We start from the raw sequence: 12,332 nt of genomic DNA, 5'->3' as shown, positions 1-12,332 counted from the left end.
TTCTCCTAGCATGTCATGAATTAGTAACAAATTAAATGAATAAATTAAAAAATGACAAATGAAAAATAATAAAAATTAAAATTATTAAGCAATTAATTTTACAATAAAAAAGGTCTGAAATTGACCACAAGCATACTCCTAAATGATTTACAAATAAATTATACACATACTAAAAGCATTAAGTAGACTTTGATGTAGGTTGAATACATATACACCATTTAACTAGGATAGCAAACTCGAGAACCAGTAAGGCAGGCAGTTTTATGATACCTTAAAATAAATCAAAAGGTCTGAGCCTGCCTTTAATGGATTCTGCTTAGTATGCACATTGACCTTAATATAAGCTTGAGGGGAGCTGCAAGGGCTGCAGAGGAGACCTGAGAAGTTGCTGCCAGTGGTAAGAGACTGCATGACCTGTTACTGAAATCTATGGTACTTGTAATAGAAGTAACTGTGCATGAAATTCATTTCAGTATTTTCATTTCAAGGGCTGTGGAAATTTCATCTGGTCTCAGGCGAGAAAAAAGTGAGATACATGGCTTCTCCTACAAATATAAACAATACAATTTAAATAATAATCAGAGCTTTAGAGAAAATGTATGTATTGTATGCAAAACATGCAATGACTTTCATTTATTCTTAACACACGCCTAGATTTACATTGGCTAGCAGTTTCAGAATAACACTACACGAAGATTCTAAAAATAATATTACATTAAAACCTAGTACTGAATGTAGACATGATCCTACAAAAGATATAAAACAATAAAATTAGAAGTGAACTGAATTCTGGTTTTGTATACATGTGGATCACACAAATAGTTGCATCTACGGCTCATTAGAGGCTTTGTAAAGTATATAAACAGAATGCATGTTTTTAAATATAATGAACTTATCAGATGTAAAAGTAATTTTATGTATCATTGGCGAATTAACAGTAAGCCGCCACCATGAGTACGGATGCGGAGATGGCCGTTTACGGCAAAGCTGCTGTCTACCTCCGAAAGCCTGAGAAGGAGAGAATTGAGGCTCAAAGCAAGCCCTTCGATGCAAAGAGTGCTTGCTATGTAGCTGATACAAAAGAGCTGTACCTGAAGGCTACAATCAAGAGCAGAGACGGTGGCAAAGTCACTGTTGAACTGCTCAACACCAAGGAGGTGAGAGTTATTGCAGAAATATACATTACTGTATCATCATTTCTGTCTAATGAACTAACCATACCTTATCCTATTCACTAACAGGAGAGAACAGTTAAGGAGGATGATGTCAGCCCCATGAATCCTCCCAAATTCGACAAGATTGAGGACATGGCCATGATGACCCATCTCAATGAAGCCTCTGTGCTCTATAACCTCAAAGAGCGTTATGCAGCATGGATGATCTACGTAAGTCATAAGTAGCACAGCTTCACTGGTTAATAGCAAAATCATGTAGTGCCAATTTCTAAGAACTGTAATTTTGTAGCTTAATAACAATGATCTGTACATATCTGCTTCAGACCTACTCTGGATTGTTCTGCGCTACTGTGAACCCCTACAAGTGGCTCCCAGTGTATGATGCAGAAGTGGTGGCTGCCTACAGAGGCAAAAAGCGCATGGAGGCCCCACCCCACATCTTCTCTGTCTCTGATAATGCCTATCAGTTCATGCTTACTGGTAAGATCATATCGAGAAAAACTTCTGAGATAAAAAAAATATATGCATACAGAACATGTGACTACTATATTTACTATATATTTACAATATTATATTTTTATCTAACAGACAGAGAGAACCAGTCAGTCCTGATTACGTAAGTATACATTACAGATTTTTTTCAAACTGCTGCATCTACTTATGTTACACAGCTTTAAAGACTAATTTTCATTTTGTCTAAACCAGCGGAGAATCCGGTGCTGGAAAGACTGTGAACACCAAGCGTGTCATCCAGTACTTTGCAACAGTTGCAGTACAAGGTGACAAGAAGAAGGAGCAAGCTTCCGGCAAAATGCAGGTAAAATATACATCTATAGCTAAAAACACTTACCTGTAAGATCACCAAACTTTAAAACACTCATTAAAATGATACATTTTTGTGTGCTGCAGGGATCTCTTGAGGATCAGATCATTGCTGCTAACCCTCTGCTTGAGGCCTATGGTAATGCCAAGACTGTGAGAAATGACAACTCCTCTCGTTTTGTAAGTAATTCACTTCAACACGTTTCAGCCTAACAAAATTATTGAGGAGTTTAGTGATGTTCCCACTCTACAACTTTATTCTCACCATATTTTATTTTTGTTCTAAAAAGGGTAAATTCATCAGAATCCACTTTGGCACAAGTGGCAAACTGGCCAGTGCTGATATTGAGACCTGTAAGTTACTCATTTTTACATTAAAAGTGTAATTCTACAGATCGGTCTGTTGATAATTAGTAGATAAAATTCCTGAATTGTCTGAACAGATCTGCTGGAGAAGTCTAGAGTAACATTCCAGCTTCCAGATGAGAGAGGCTACCACATCTTCTACCAGATGATGACCAACCATAAGCCTGAGTTGATTGGTAGGACACTATCCAGAAACTGCATTTCTTACCTTTTTCTGTCCCAAAATATACCAAAATATCTGTGAACCAGTTTAAAATGAAGTCTCTGTGTTGCAGAAATGACACTCATCACCACCAACCCCTATGACTTCCCCATGTGCAGTCAGGGTCAGATCACAGTGGCAAGCATTGATGACAAGGAAGAGCTGGTTGCCACAGATGTAATATGCAAGCAATGACAGATACATACCAAAGCAATGACAGATTATTAATTTGATCTTTTCATTCATGACATTTTTATAATGATGATTTTTATTGTTCAGACTGCTATTGACATTCTGGGCTTCACGGCTGAGGAGAAGATGGGCATCTACAAATTTACTGGAGCTGTCCTCCATCATGGTAACATGAAGTTCAAGCAAAAGCAGCGTGAGGAGCAGGCTGAGCCTGACGGCACAGAGGGTGAGACTGTTACTCAGAGGTTGTGTTTTTGTTCAAACTGCAAATTTGCTCTGGTTATTAAGCACAAATGAAAATGGATCATAGTGACTGATGGTGCATATTTGTGCTGCTCCTAACAGAGGCTGACAAAGTTGCCTATCTTCTGGGCTTGAACTCAGCTGATATGCTGAAGGCTTTGTGCTACCCAAGAGTGAAGGTCGGAAATGAGTTTGTCACAAAGGGGCAGACCGTGCCACAGGTAATATTCATATTTACTACAAAATGTTTCATAATAATGGTTTATTGAGATGGAAAAATATTAATAGAAAAATAAGATGTTCAGGAAATAAAATCTTTCTTTTTTTTTTTTTAGGTCTACAATTCTGTGAGCGCCTTGGCCAAATCCATCTATGAGAGGATGTTCTTGTGGATGGTCATTCGTATCAACCAGATGTTGGACACAAAACAAGCCAGAAATTTCTTCATTGGTGTGCTGGACATTGCTGGATTTGAAATCTTTGATGTAAGTTTGTTCAATGATCACCAGCTACATTTGATCAGATCATGCTGAACACAGACTCTACTGACTTTATTTTATACACCTGTAGTTCAACAGCATGGAGCAGCTGTGTATCAACTTCACCAATGAGAAGCTGCAGCAGTTCTTCAACCACCACATGTTTGTCCTGGAGCAAGAAGAGTACAAAAAGGAGGGTATTGTCTGGGAGTTCATTGACTTCGGCATGGACTTGGCCGCTTGCATTGAGCTCATTGAGAAAGTGAGTTCATAATGTACATTCTTATACACTACATGATTTGCATTCCAGTCAATGTATTGCTTCATAAACCTGTTTATTTCTGAAAACAGCCCATGGGCATCTTCTCCATCCTTGAAGAGGAGTGCATGTTCCCCAAGGCTACAGACACCAGCTTCAAGAACAAGCTGTATGATCAGCATCTTGGAAAGTGCAATGCTTTCCAGAAGCCCAAGCCTGCCAAAGGCAAGGCTGAAGCCCACTTCTCCCTGGTTCACTATGCTGGTACTGTGGACTACAACGTTGCTGGCTGGCTGGATAAGAACAAGGACCCACTGAACGAGTCTGTTGTGCAGCTGTACCAGAAGTCCTCAGTGAAACTGCTGGCTACCCTCTACCCACCTGTTGTTGAAGGTATTTTCCTTTTCTTTAATAATATACTTACTGAAATCATTTAGTTGTCTGCTGAAAATTGTCCACATTTCTAAATGAACTATTTTACACAGAGGCTGGTGGCAAGAAGGGAGGCAAGAAAAAGGGTGGTTCCATGCAGACTGTGTCCTCACAGTTTAGGGTATGTTACATTTACAGGTCATTACACCAACGCATTTCTTTATAATATGAGAATGCCAATAATATGTTCACTCTGCAGGAGAACTTGGGCAAGCTGATGACCAACTTGAGGAGCACACATCCTCACTTTGTGCGTTGCCTGATTCCTAATGAGTCTAAGACTCCAGGTAAAATATAACACATAAAAATACAATGAAAAGGAGTGTTTAAGCATATTATGTGGAATGACATATATTTATTTTGTGAGATTAATGTTTATTGTTGCTGTAATTGTCAGGTCTCATGGAGAACTTCCTGGTTATCCACCAGCTGAGATGTAATGGTGTGCTGGAAGGTATCAGAATCTGCAGAAAGGGATTCCCCAGCAGAATCCTTTACGGTGACTTCAAACAAAGGTAGAGAGAAACATAAAGAAATGTAAGGCTGTAGTTTTCGATTTGTATGAAGCAGAGTTGAAACCTTTATGTGTACACAGATACAAAGTGCTGAATGCCAGTGTCATCCCCGAGGGCCAGTTTATTGACAACAAGAAGGCCAGTGAGAAGCTTCTAGGGTCCATTGATGTTGACCATGACCAGTACAGATTTGGACACACTAAGGTGATTACTTACCACAGGAGCTTAAGATATCAATAAAAAAAGTAATACTCAATGTGATACAAGTAGTAAATTGCTTTCCTTTCATTCAGGTGTTCTTCAAAGCTGGTCTGCTTGGTACTCTTGAAGAGATGCGAGATGAGAAACTGGCTAGTCTGGTCACAATGACTCAGGCTCTTTGCCGTGGATACCTCATGAGAAGGGAGTTTGTCAAGATGATGGAGAGGAGGTATTTACAAAGACATGTGATCTGAATAGTCTGCACGATATTGGAAAACATAATTTGTTTTCATGCCATTTATATTACCACAATTAAACCGGAAATTTTAAGAGATTATGCAATATCAAATTAATAGTGTCCTTTGTGTATCAAAGAGTGTAGAAAATATAGCAATGTTAATTATCAGAAAAGCAGAGTGTAATGAACTACTTTATTTCCCAGGGAATCCATTTATACCCTTCAGTACAACATCCGCTCATTCATGAATGTCAAACACTGGCCATGGATGAAGGTGTACTACAAGATCAAGCCTCTGCTGAAGAGTGCTGAGACCGAGAAGGAACTGGCTAACATGAAAGATGACTTTATCAAATGCAAAGAAGATCTGGCCAAAGCTGAGGCCAAAAAGAAGGAGCTTGAGGAGAAAATGGTGTCACTGCTGCAAGAGAAGAATGATCTGCAGCTTCAAGTGGCATCTGTCAGTATTACCTCAATACCAACATAATCCAAACCCAAAATTTATAAAGTACATTAGATATTTATATAATTAAATCTATTTTTTTCCAAAAAAAGGAAGCTGAGAATCTTTCAGATGCTGAAGAGAGATGTGAGGGTCTGATTAAGAGCAAAATCCAGCTTGAGGCTAAACTCAAAGAGACCACTGAGAGACTGGAGGATGAGGAAGAAATCAACGCTGAGCTGACTGCTAAGAAGAGGAAACTGGAGGATGAGTGCTCAGAGCTGAAGAAGGACATTGATGACTTGGAGCTTACCTTGGCTAAAGTGGAAAAGGAGAAACACGCCACTGAAAACAAGGTCAGAACAACAAGAGAGCAAAGAAATACATTCAAATTGAATTTAGCAATAACTGGTTTCCTAATAATATGTCAAATGTGGAATCAAAAATGCAGGTCAAGAACCTCACTGAGGAGATGGCAGCTCAAGATGAGAGCATTGGTAAACTCACAAAGGAGAAGAAAGCCCTCCAAGAGGCACACCAGCAAACTCTTGATGATCTTCAGGCAGAGGAGGACAAAGTCAACACTCTGACCAAGTCCAAGACTAAGCTTGAGCAACAAGTGGATGATGTGAGTTACATGACATGAACATGCAACTGGACTTCACATAAGATAATTCTGCTTACCTCTAAACAAGCATTGTGTTTTTACAGCTGGAGGGTTCTCTGGAGCAAGAGAAGAAGCTCCGTATGGATCTGGAGAGAGCCAAGAGAAAGCTTGAGGGTGACCTGAAACTGTCTCAGGAATCCATCATGGACCTGGAGAATGACAAGCAGCAGTCTGATGAGAAGCTGAAGAAGTAATTTCAAACAGACAAAGAACAGAAACAAATAAATAACACAAAATTAGATTTCTTATCATTAGAATGTTTTCTATGCCTGATATAACAAAGATTCTGTTTAATTTCCTCAGGAAAGACTTTGAAATAAGCCAGCTTCTTAGCAAGATTGAAGATGAGCAGTCTCTGGGTGCTCAGCTTCAGAAGAAGATCAAGGAACTTCAGGTAGTTATTTATTTCTGTTATAATGAGGCAATTTTGAAACAAATGTAGCTTTTTATCATTTAAACATGATACTTAAACATGATTTTCTTTTTATTGATAGGCTCGTATTGAGGAGCTGGAGGAAGAGATTGAGGCTGAGCGTGCTGCTCGTGCCAAGGTTGAGAAGCAGAGAGCTGATCTGTCCAGGGAACTTGAGGAGATCAGCGAGAGGCTTGAGGAGGCTGGAGGAGCAACTGCTGCTCAGATTGAGATGAACAAGAAGCGTGAAGCTGAGTTCCAGAAGCTGCGTCGTGATCTGGAAGAGTCCACTCTGCAGCATGAGGCAACTGCCGCTGCCCTCCGCAAGAAGCAGGCCGACAGCGTGGCTGAGCTTGGAGAACAAATCGACAACCTCCAGCGTGTCAAGCAGAAGCTTGAGAAAGAAAAGAGTGAATACAAAATGGAGATTGATGATCTCTCCAGCAACATGGAGGCTGTTGCTAAGGCCAAGGTCTCTGTTACAAACACCAAGCTTATACATAGACAGAATCATTTCATATACATACAAATAATATACTCTAAAACTGGCTTTAAAATAGCAATGATTTTTAAATTTACAGGCAAACCTTGAGAAGATGTGCAGAACCCTTGAGGATCAACTGAGTGAAATCAAGACCAAAAATGATGAGAATTTGCGCCAAATCAATGACCTCAGTGCTCAGAAGGCTAGGCTCCAGACTGAGAACGGTAAATGTTATTTACCACAATTACTGCATTCAATGACTTACATTCTCTTCTAAAAAAATGTAGGTTTTCATAAGAAAACCTAATCTTAGTTACCTTTTACCTCTTACCTTTACTGTAACTCTGATGAGGTACATACAGAGATACTTCTCCACTGTGCAGATAATGCTGATAAATATAAAGATGATTGAAAATTCATTTTAGTCATGTTCAATGATGTGCAGGTGAGTTTGGACGCCAGCTAGAAGAGAAAGAGTCTCTGGTTTCTCAGCTGACCAGAGGCAAACAGGCTTTCACTCAGCAAATCGATGAGCTGAAGAGACAGATTGAGGAGGAGGTTAAGGTAAGGAAAAGGGTTCCTTATAAAATAGATGATGAAACAGTTGATCTGAAATGAATGAATGGCACATAGGAACATTGTATTTTCTACATCACAGGCAAAGAATGCCCTGGCCCACGGACTGCAGTCTGCTCGTCATGACTGTGACCTTCTCAGGGAGCAGTTTGAGGAGGAGCAGGAAGCAAAGGCTGAGCTTCAACGCTCAATGTCCAAGGCCAACAGTGAGGTTGCCCAGTGGAGGTCTAAATATGAAACTGATGCCATCCAACGCACTGAGGAGCTTGAGGAGTCAAAGTAGGAACAAATAGCTGACTTATTGTATTGTATTGCTGTCTTATGGATATAGAAGATGTTCATCATTTACAGGAAATATTCACACCTCTAAAACAAACATTCAAATCTATTATGAAATCTAATTTTAATAGGAAGAAGCTTGCACAGCGTCTGCAGGAGGCTGAGGAACAAATTGAGGCTGTGAACTCCAAGTGTGCTTCTCTAGAGAAGACCAAGCAGAGACTCCACGGTGAGGTGGAGGACCTCATGATTGATGTTGAGAGAGCCAATGCCTTGGCTGCCAACCTTGACAAGAAGCAGAGGAACTTTGACAAGGTAAACTTTCTGAATAATTCAGTGATGAATAATCTATTCACGTAGAATCATTGTTCTGGTCTTTGCATATTATGCTTTGTGAATTAAGGATTGTGTCTCTACAACTAGGTGTTGGCAGAATGGAAGCAGAAGTATGAGGAGGGTCAGGCAGAGCTGGAGGGAGCCCAGAAGGAGGCTCGTGCTCTCAGCACTGAGCTCTTTAAGATGAAGAATTCTTATGAAGAAGCTCTTGACCAATTGGAGACCCTCAAGAGAGAGAACAAGAATCTGCAACGTATGTTACAACAGTCCAGAAACATTTTAGATGCCATTTAAATTATTAGAATTTTTATTCTTCTCAGATATTTGTGTTAGAAATATTAATTGAAAATAAACTGTGTTGTCATTTCATTACAGAGGAGATCTCAGACCTGACTGAACAGATTGGTGAGACTGGAAAGAGCATTCATGAGCTGGAGAAGGCCAAGAAGACAGTAGAGACTGAGAAGGCAGAAATTCAGACTGCCCTGGAAGAGGCTGAGGTAGATTCATACACTAAATGAAAACAGTAAACTGCTGTAATTTGTGTTAATGTGTTTGTGCTCATCTAAGTTTGTTTGAAACCAGTATACTCAACTGAAGAAAACTGAACTTACCTAACACTCTTACAGGGCACTCTGGAGCATGAGGAGTCCAAGATTCTTCGTGTCCAGCTTGAGCTCAACCAGGTCAAGGGTGAGATTGACAGGAAGCTTGCAGAGAAGGATGAGGAGATTGAGCAGATCAAGAGGAACAGCCAGAGAGTGATTGAATCCATGCAGAGCACTCTGGACTCTGAGGTCAGGAGCAGGAATGATGCTTTGAGAATCAAGAAGAAGATGGAAGGAGATCTCAATGAGATGGAAATTCAGCTGAGCCACGCTAATCGCCAAGCTTCCGAGGCCCAGAAACAGCTGAGGAATGTGCAGGGACAACTGAAGGTATGAGCCTTTAAAAAACAAATTCTATCTGATAGAAAACTAATTCACATATTTCATTATTTACCAAGGTTTAGTAGATAAGCAAGTATGTGTAATATAATGTGATATAATGTTTACAATGGCAGATGCTCTTTTGTCAATCTGCTACACATTTATATAAACTACAATAGAAACTACAAAAGATATCATAAATACTACCCGTATATGGTTCTTAGGATGCCCAACTGCACCTTGATGATGCTCTGAGGGGACAAGAAGACATGAAGGAGCAGGTGGCCATGGTGGAGCGCAGGAACACTTTGATGTTGGCTGAAATTGAGGAGCTCAGAGCTGCCCTGGAGCAGACAGAGAGAGGTCGTAAGGTAGCTGAGCAAGAGCTGGTGGATGCTAGTGAGCGTGTTGGACTGCTTCACTCTCAGGTATTTTAACTGTCCTGTTACACTATTGAGAAATGAACACCTGTTTGGGAAAATTATTAATGATTTACATAATTTCTTCCAGAACACAAGTCTGATGAACACCAAGAAGAAGCTTGAGGCTGACCTTGTTCAAATCCAAAGTGAGGTTGATGACACTGTGCAGGAAGCAAGAAATGCAGAGGATAAGGCCAAGAAAGCCATCACTGATGTGAGTGCTTTTCGTCATTTAGTTAATGGTCTTGTTTTATGCTTTACTCCAAAATCTGATCACATTTTGTTTGACTGGTCAGGCTGCCATGATGGCAGAGGAACTCAAAAAGGAGCAGGACACCAGTGCTCACCTTGAGAGGATGAAAAAGAATCTGGAGGTCACAGTGAAGGACCTGCAGCACCGCTTGGATGAGGCTGAGAATCTGGCCATGAAGGGTGGAAAGAAACAACTCCAGAAACTGGAGTCCAGGGTTAGTCTTACCTGGATGCTATTATTTACTCAGTGCTCAGTTACAGTCTTTGAAATACAGAGAGAGGGGGTAGGAACACCAGAAATATTGTCAGTGATGTCTGTCTCATTAAAATATGAACTAGTTTATAAACTGAGTTTTTATGTATGTATGAACTCATCCAGGTGCGCGAGCTGGAATCTGAAGTTGAGGCTGAACAGAGACGTGGAGTTGATGCTGTTAAGGGTGTCCGCAAATACGAGAGAAGAGTGAAGGAACTCACTTACCAGGTATGTGTAATGTTCATGTCCATTTTAAATCATGAGGGTACTTTTCTCATTAAAAAATATAAACTAATAGCTGTATGATCTGTAGACTGAGGAAGACAAGAAGAATCTCACCAGACTCCAGGATCTGGTTGACAAACTGCAGCTGAAGGTCAAGGCTTACAAGAGACAAGCTGAGGAGGCTGTGAGTCACATTTCTTTAAGCACATTAGTACAGGTAATAATGCCTTTGCTAAAAAATAAAAATATCACAAAACTAAATTGCAAATGTGCAACAATTCTACATTTAGGAGGAACAAGCCAATGGCCACCTGTCTAAGCTCAGAAAGGTGCAGCATGATTTGGAGGAGGCTGAGGAGCGTGCTGACATTGCTGAGTCTCAAGTCAACAAACTCAGAGCCAAGAGCCGTGATAGTGGCAAGGTGATGTAGACCAAGACTTTTACTCAATAAGGCATACTCATAGCACATACTCAATGTCAACATGAGGGTTAACAAATACGTTCTCTCTTCCCTAGGCCAAAGAAGAGTAAATCTCTACCGCGAGATTCTGCTGTGGTTGTACAATATGACTGTACCAGAATAACTTTGTCAAATCCTGTTTAATAAAATTGTATATAGCTGCATCAATCACTTGTGTTCAAGTCATTTATAACACAAAGCATGTCAGATAGCAAATGAGATATATCTTGGTTAACGTGACCGGTTGACTGGTAAAGCTCTGCCGTTTCATGAGGATAAAATACAGAGTATGTGGTATATGTTCCATTTCAGTTTTGAGGGGGATACACAACTTATGCTTACTTATGCTTACGTACTTACTTCCCACTGGTGATAAGCTGTTTTTTTAATCATAATATTAAGCAGTGTTTATATTATCTGCAAATGCAAAATGTGTAGCACCTTTTACAGCAGCAAGACTGAATCGCTCCAGTGCTTAAGGCAGAAAAATGCCATCAGAGAAACTTAAACACCCCAACCAAACAGTTTTTATACAAATAGAATCAGAACTACAGATTTATTACACATATTAATCATATACACTGCTTAAAAAAGTAAAGGGAACACTCAAATAACATCATCCTAGATCTGAATGAATTAAATATTCTCATTGAATACTTTGTTCTGTACAAAGTTAAATGTGCTGACAACAAAATCACACAAAAATCATCAATGAAAACCAAATTTATTAACCAATGGAGGCCTGGATTTGGAGTCACACACAAAATTAAAGTGGAAAAACACACTACAGGCTGATCCAACTTTGATGTAATGTCCTTAAAACAAGTCAAAATGAGGCTCAGTATTGTGTGTGGCCTCCATGTGCCTGAATGACCTCCCTACAATGCCTGGGCATGCTCCTGATGAGGATCTCCTCCCAGACCTGGACTAAAGCGTCCGCCAACTCCTGGACAGTCTGTGGTGCAACGTGACGTTGGTGGATGGAGCGAGACATGACAGGTCTGGGGAACGGGCGAGCCAGTCCATAACTTCAATGCCTTGATCTTGCAGGAACTGCTGACACACTCCAGCCACATGAGGTCTAGCATTGTCCTGCATTAGGAGGAACCCAGGGCCAACCGCACCAGCATTTTGGTCTTACAAGGGGTCTAAGGATCTCATCTCGGTACCTAATGGCAGTCAGGCTACCTCTGGCGAGCACATGGAGGGCTGTGCGGCCCTCCAAAAAAATGCCACCCCACACCATTACAGACCCACTGCCAAACCGATCATGCTGAAGGATGTTGCAGGCAGCAGATCGCTCTCCACTGCGTCTCCTGAAACATCTGTCACATGTGCTTAGTGTGAACCTACTTTCATCTGTGAAGAGCACAGGGCGCCAGTGGCGAATTTGCCAATCCTGGTGTTCTCTGGCAAAAGCCAAACGGTGTTGGGCTGTGAGCACAACCCCCATCTGTGGACGTCGGG

General features: G+C 40.6%; 2 pseudogenes; both read left to right on the top strand.

The window, feature by feature from the left end:
- LOC140549162 (uncharacterized) overlaps nt 1-6,427 on the top strand; it is a 44,928-nt pseudogene extending 38,501 nt beyond the window's left edge.
- Nucleotides 6,428-6,489: 62 nt separating this feature from the next.
- Nucleotides 6,490-10,936, top strand: LOC140537918 (uncharacterized; annotated as a pseudogene).
- Nucleotides 10,937-12,332: the final 1,396 nt, after the last annotated feature.

Source organism: Salminus brasiliensis, chromosome 1 (assembly GCF_030463535.1).
Source record: "Salminus brasiliensis chromosome 1, fSalBra1.hap2, whole genome shotgun sequence".
Classification (NCBI taxonomy): Eukaryota; Metazoa; Chordata; class Actinopteri; order Characiformes; family Bryconidae; genus Salminus; species Salminus brasiliensis.
This window is presented reverse-complemented; position numbering and strand designations above follow the sequence as displayed.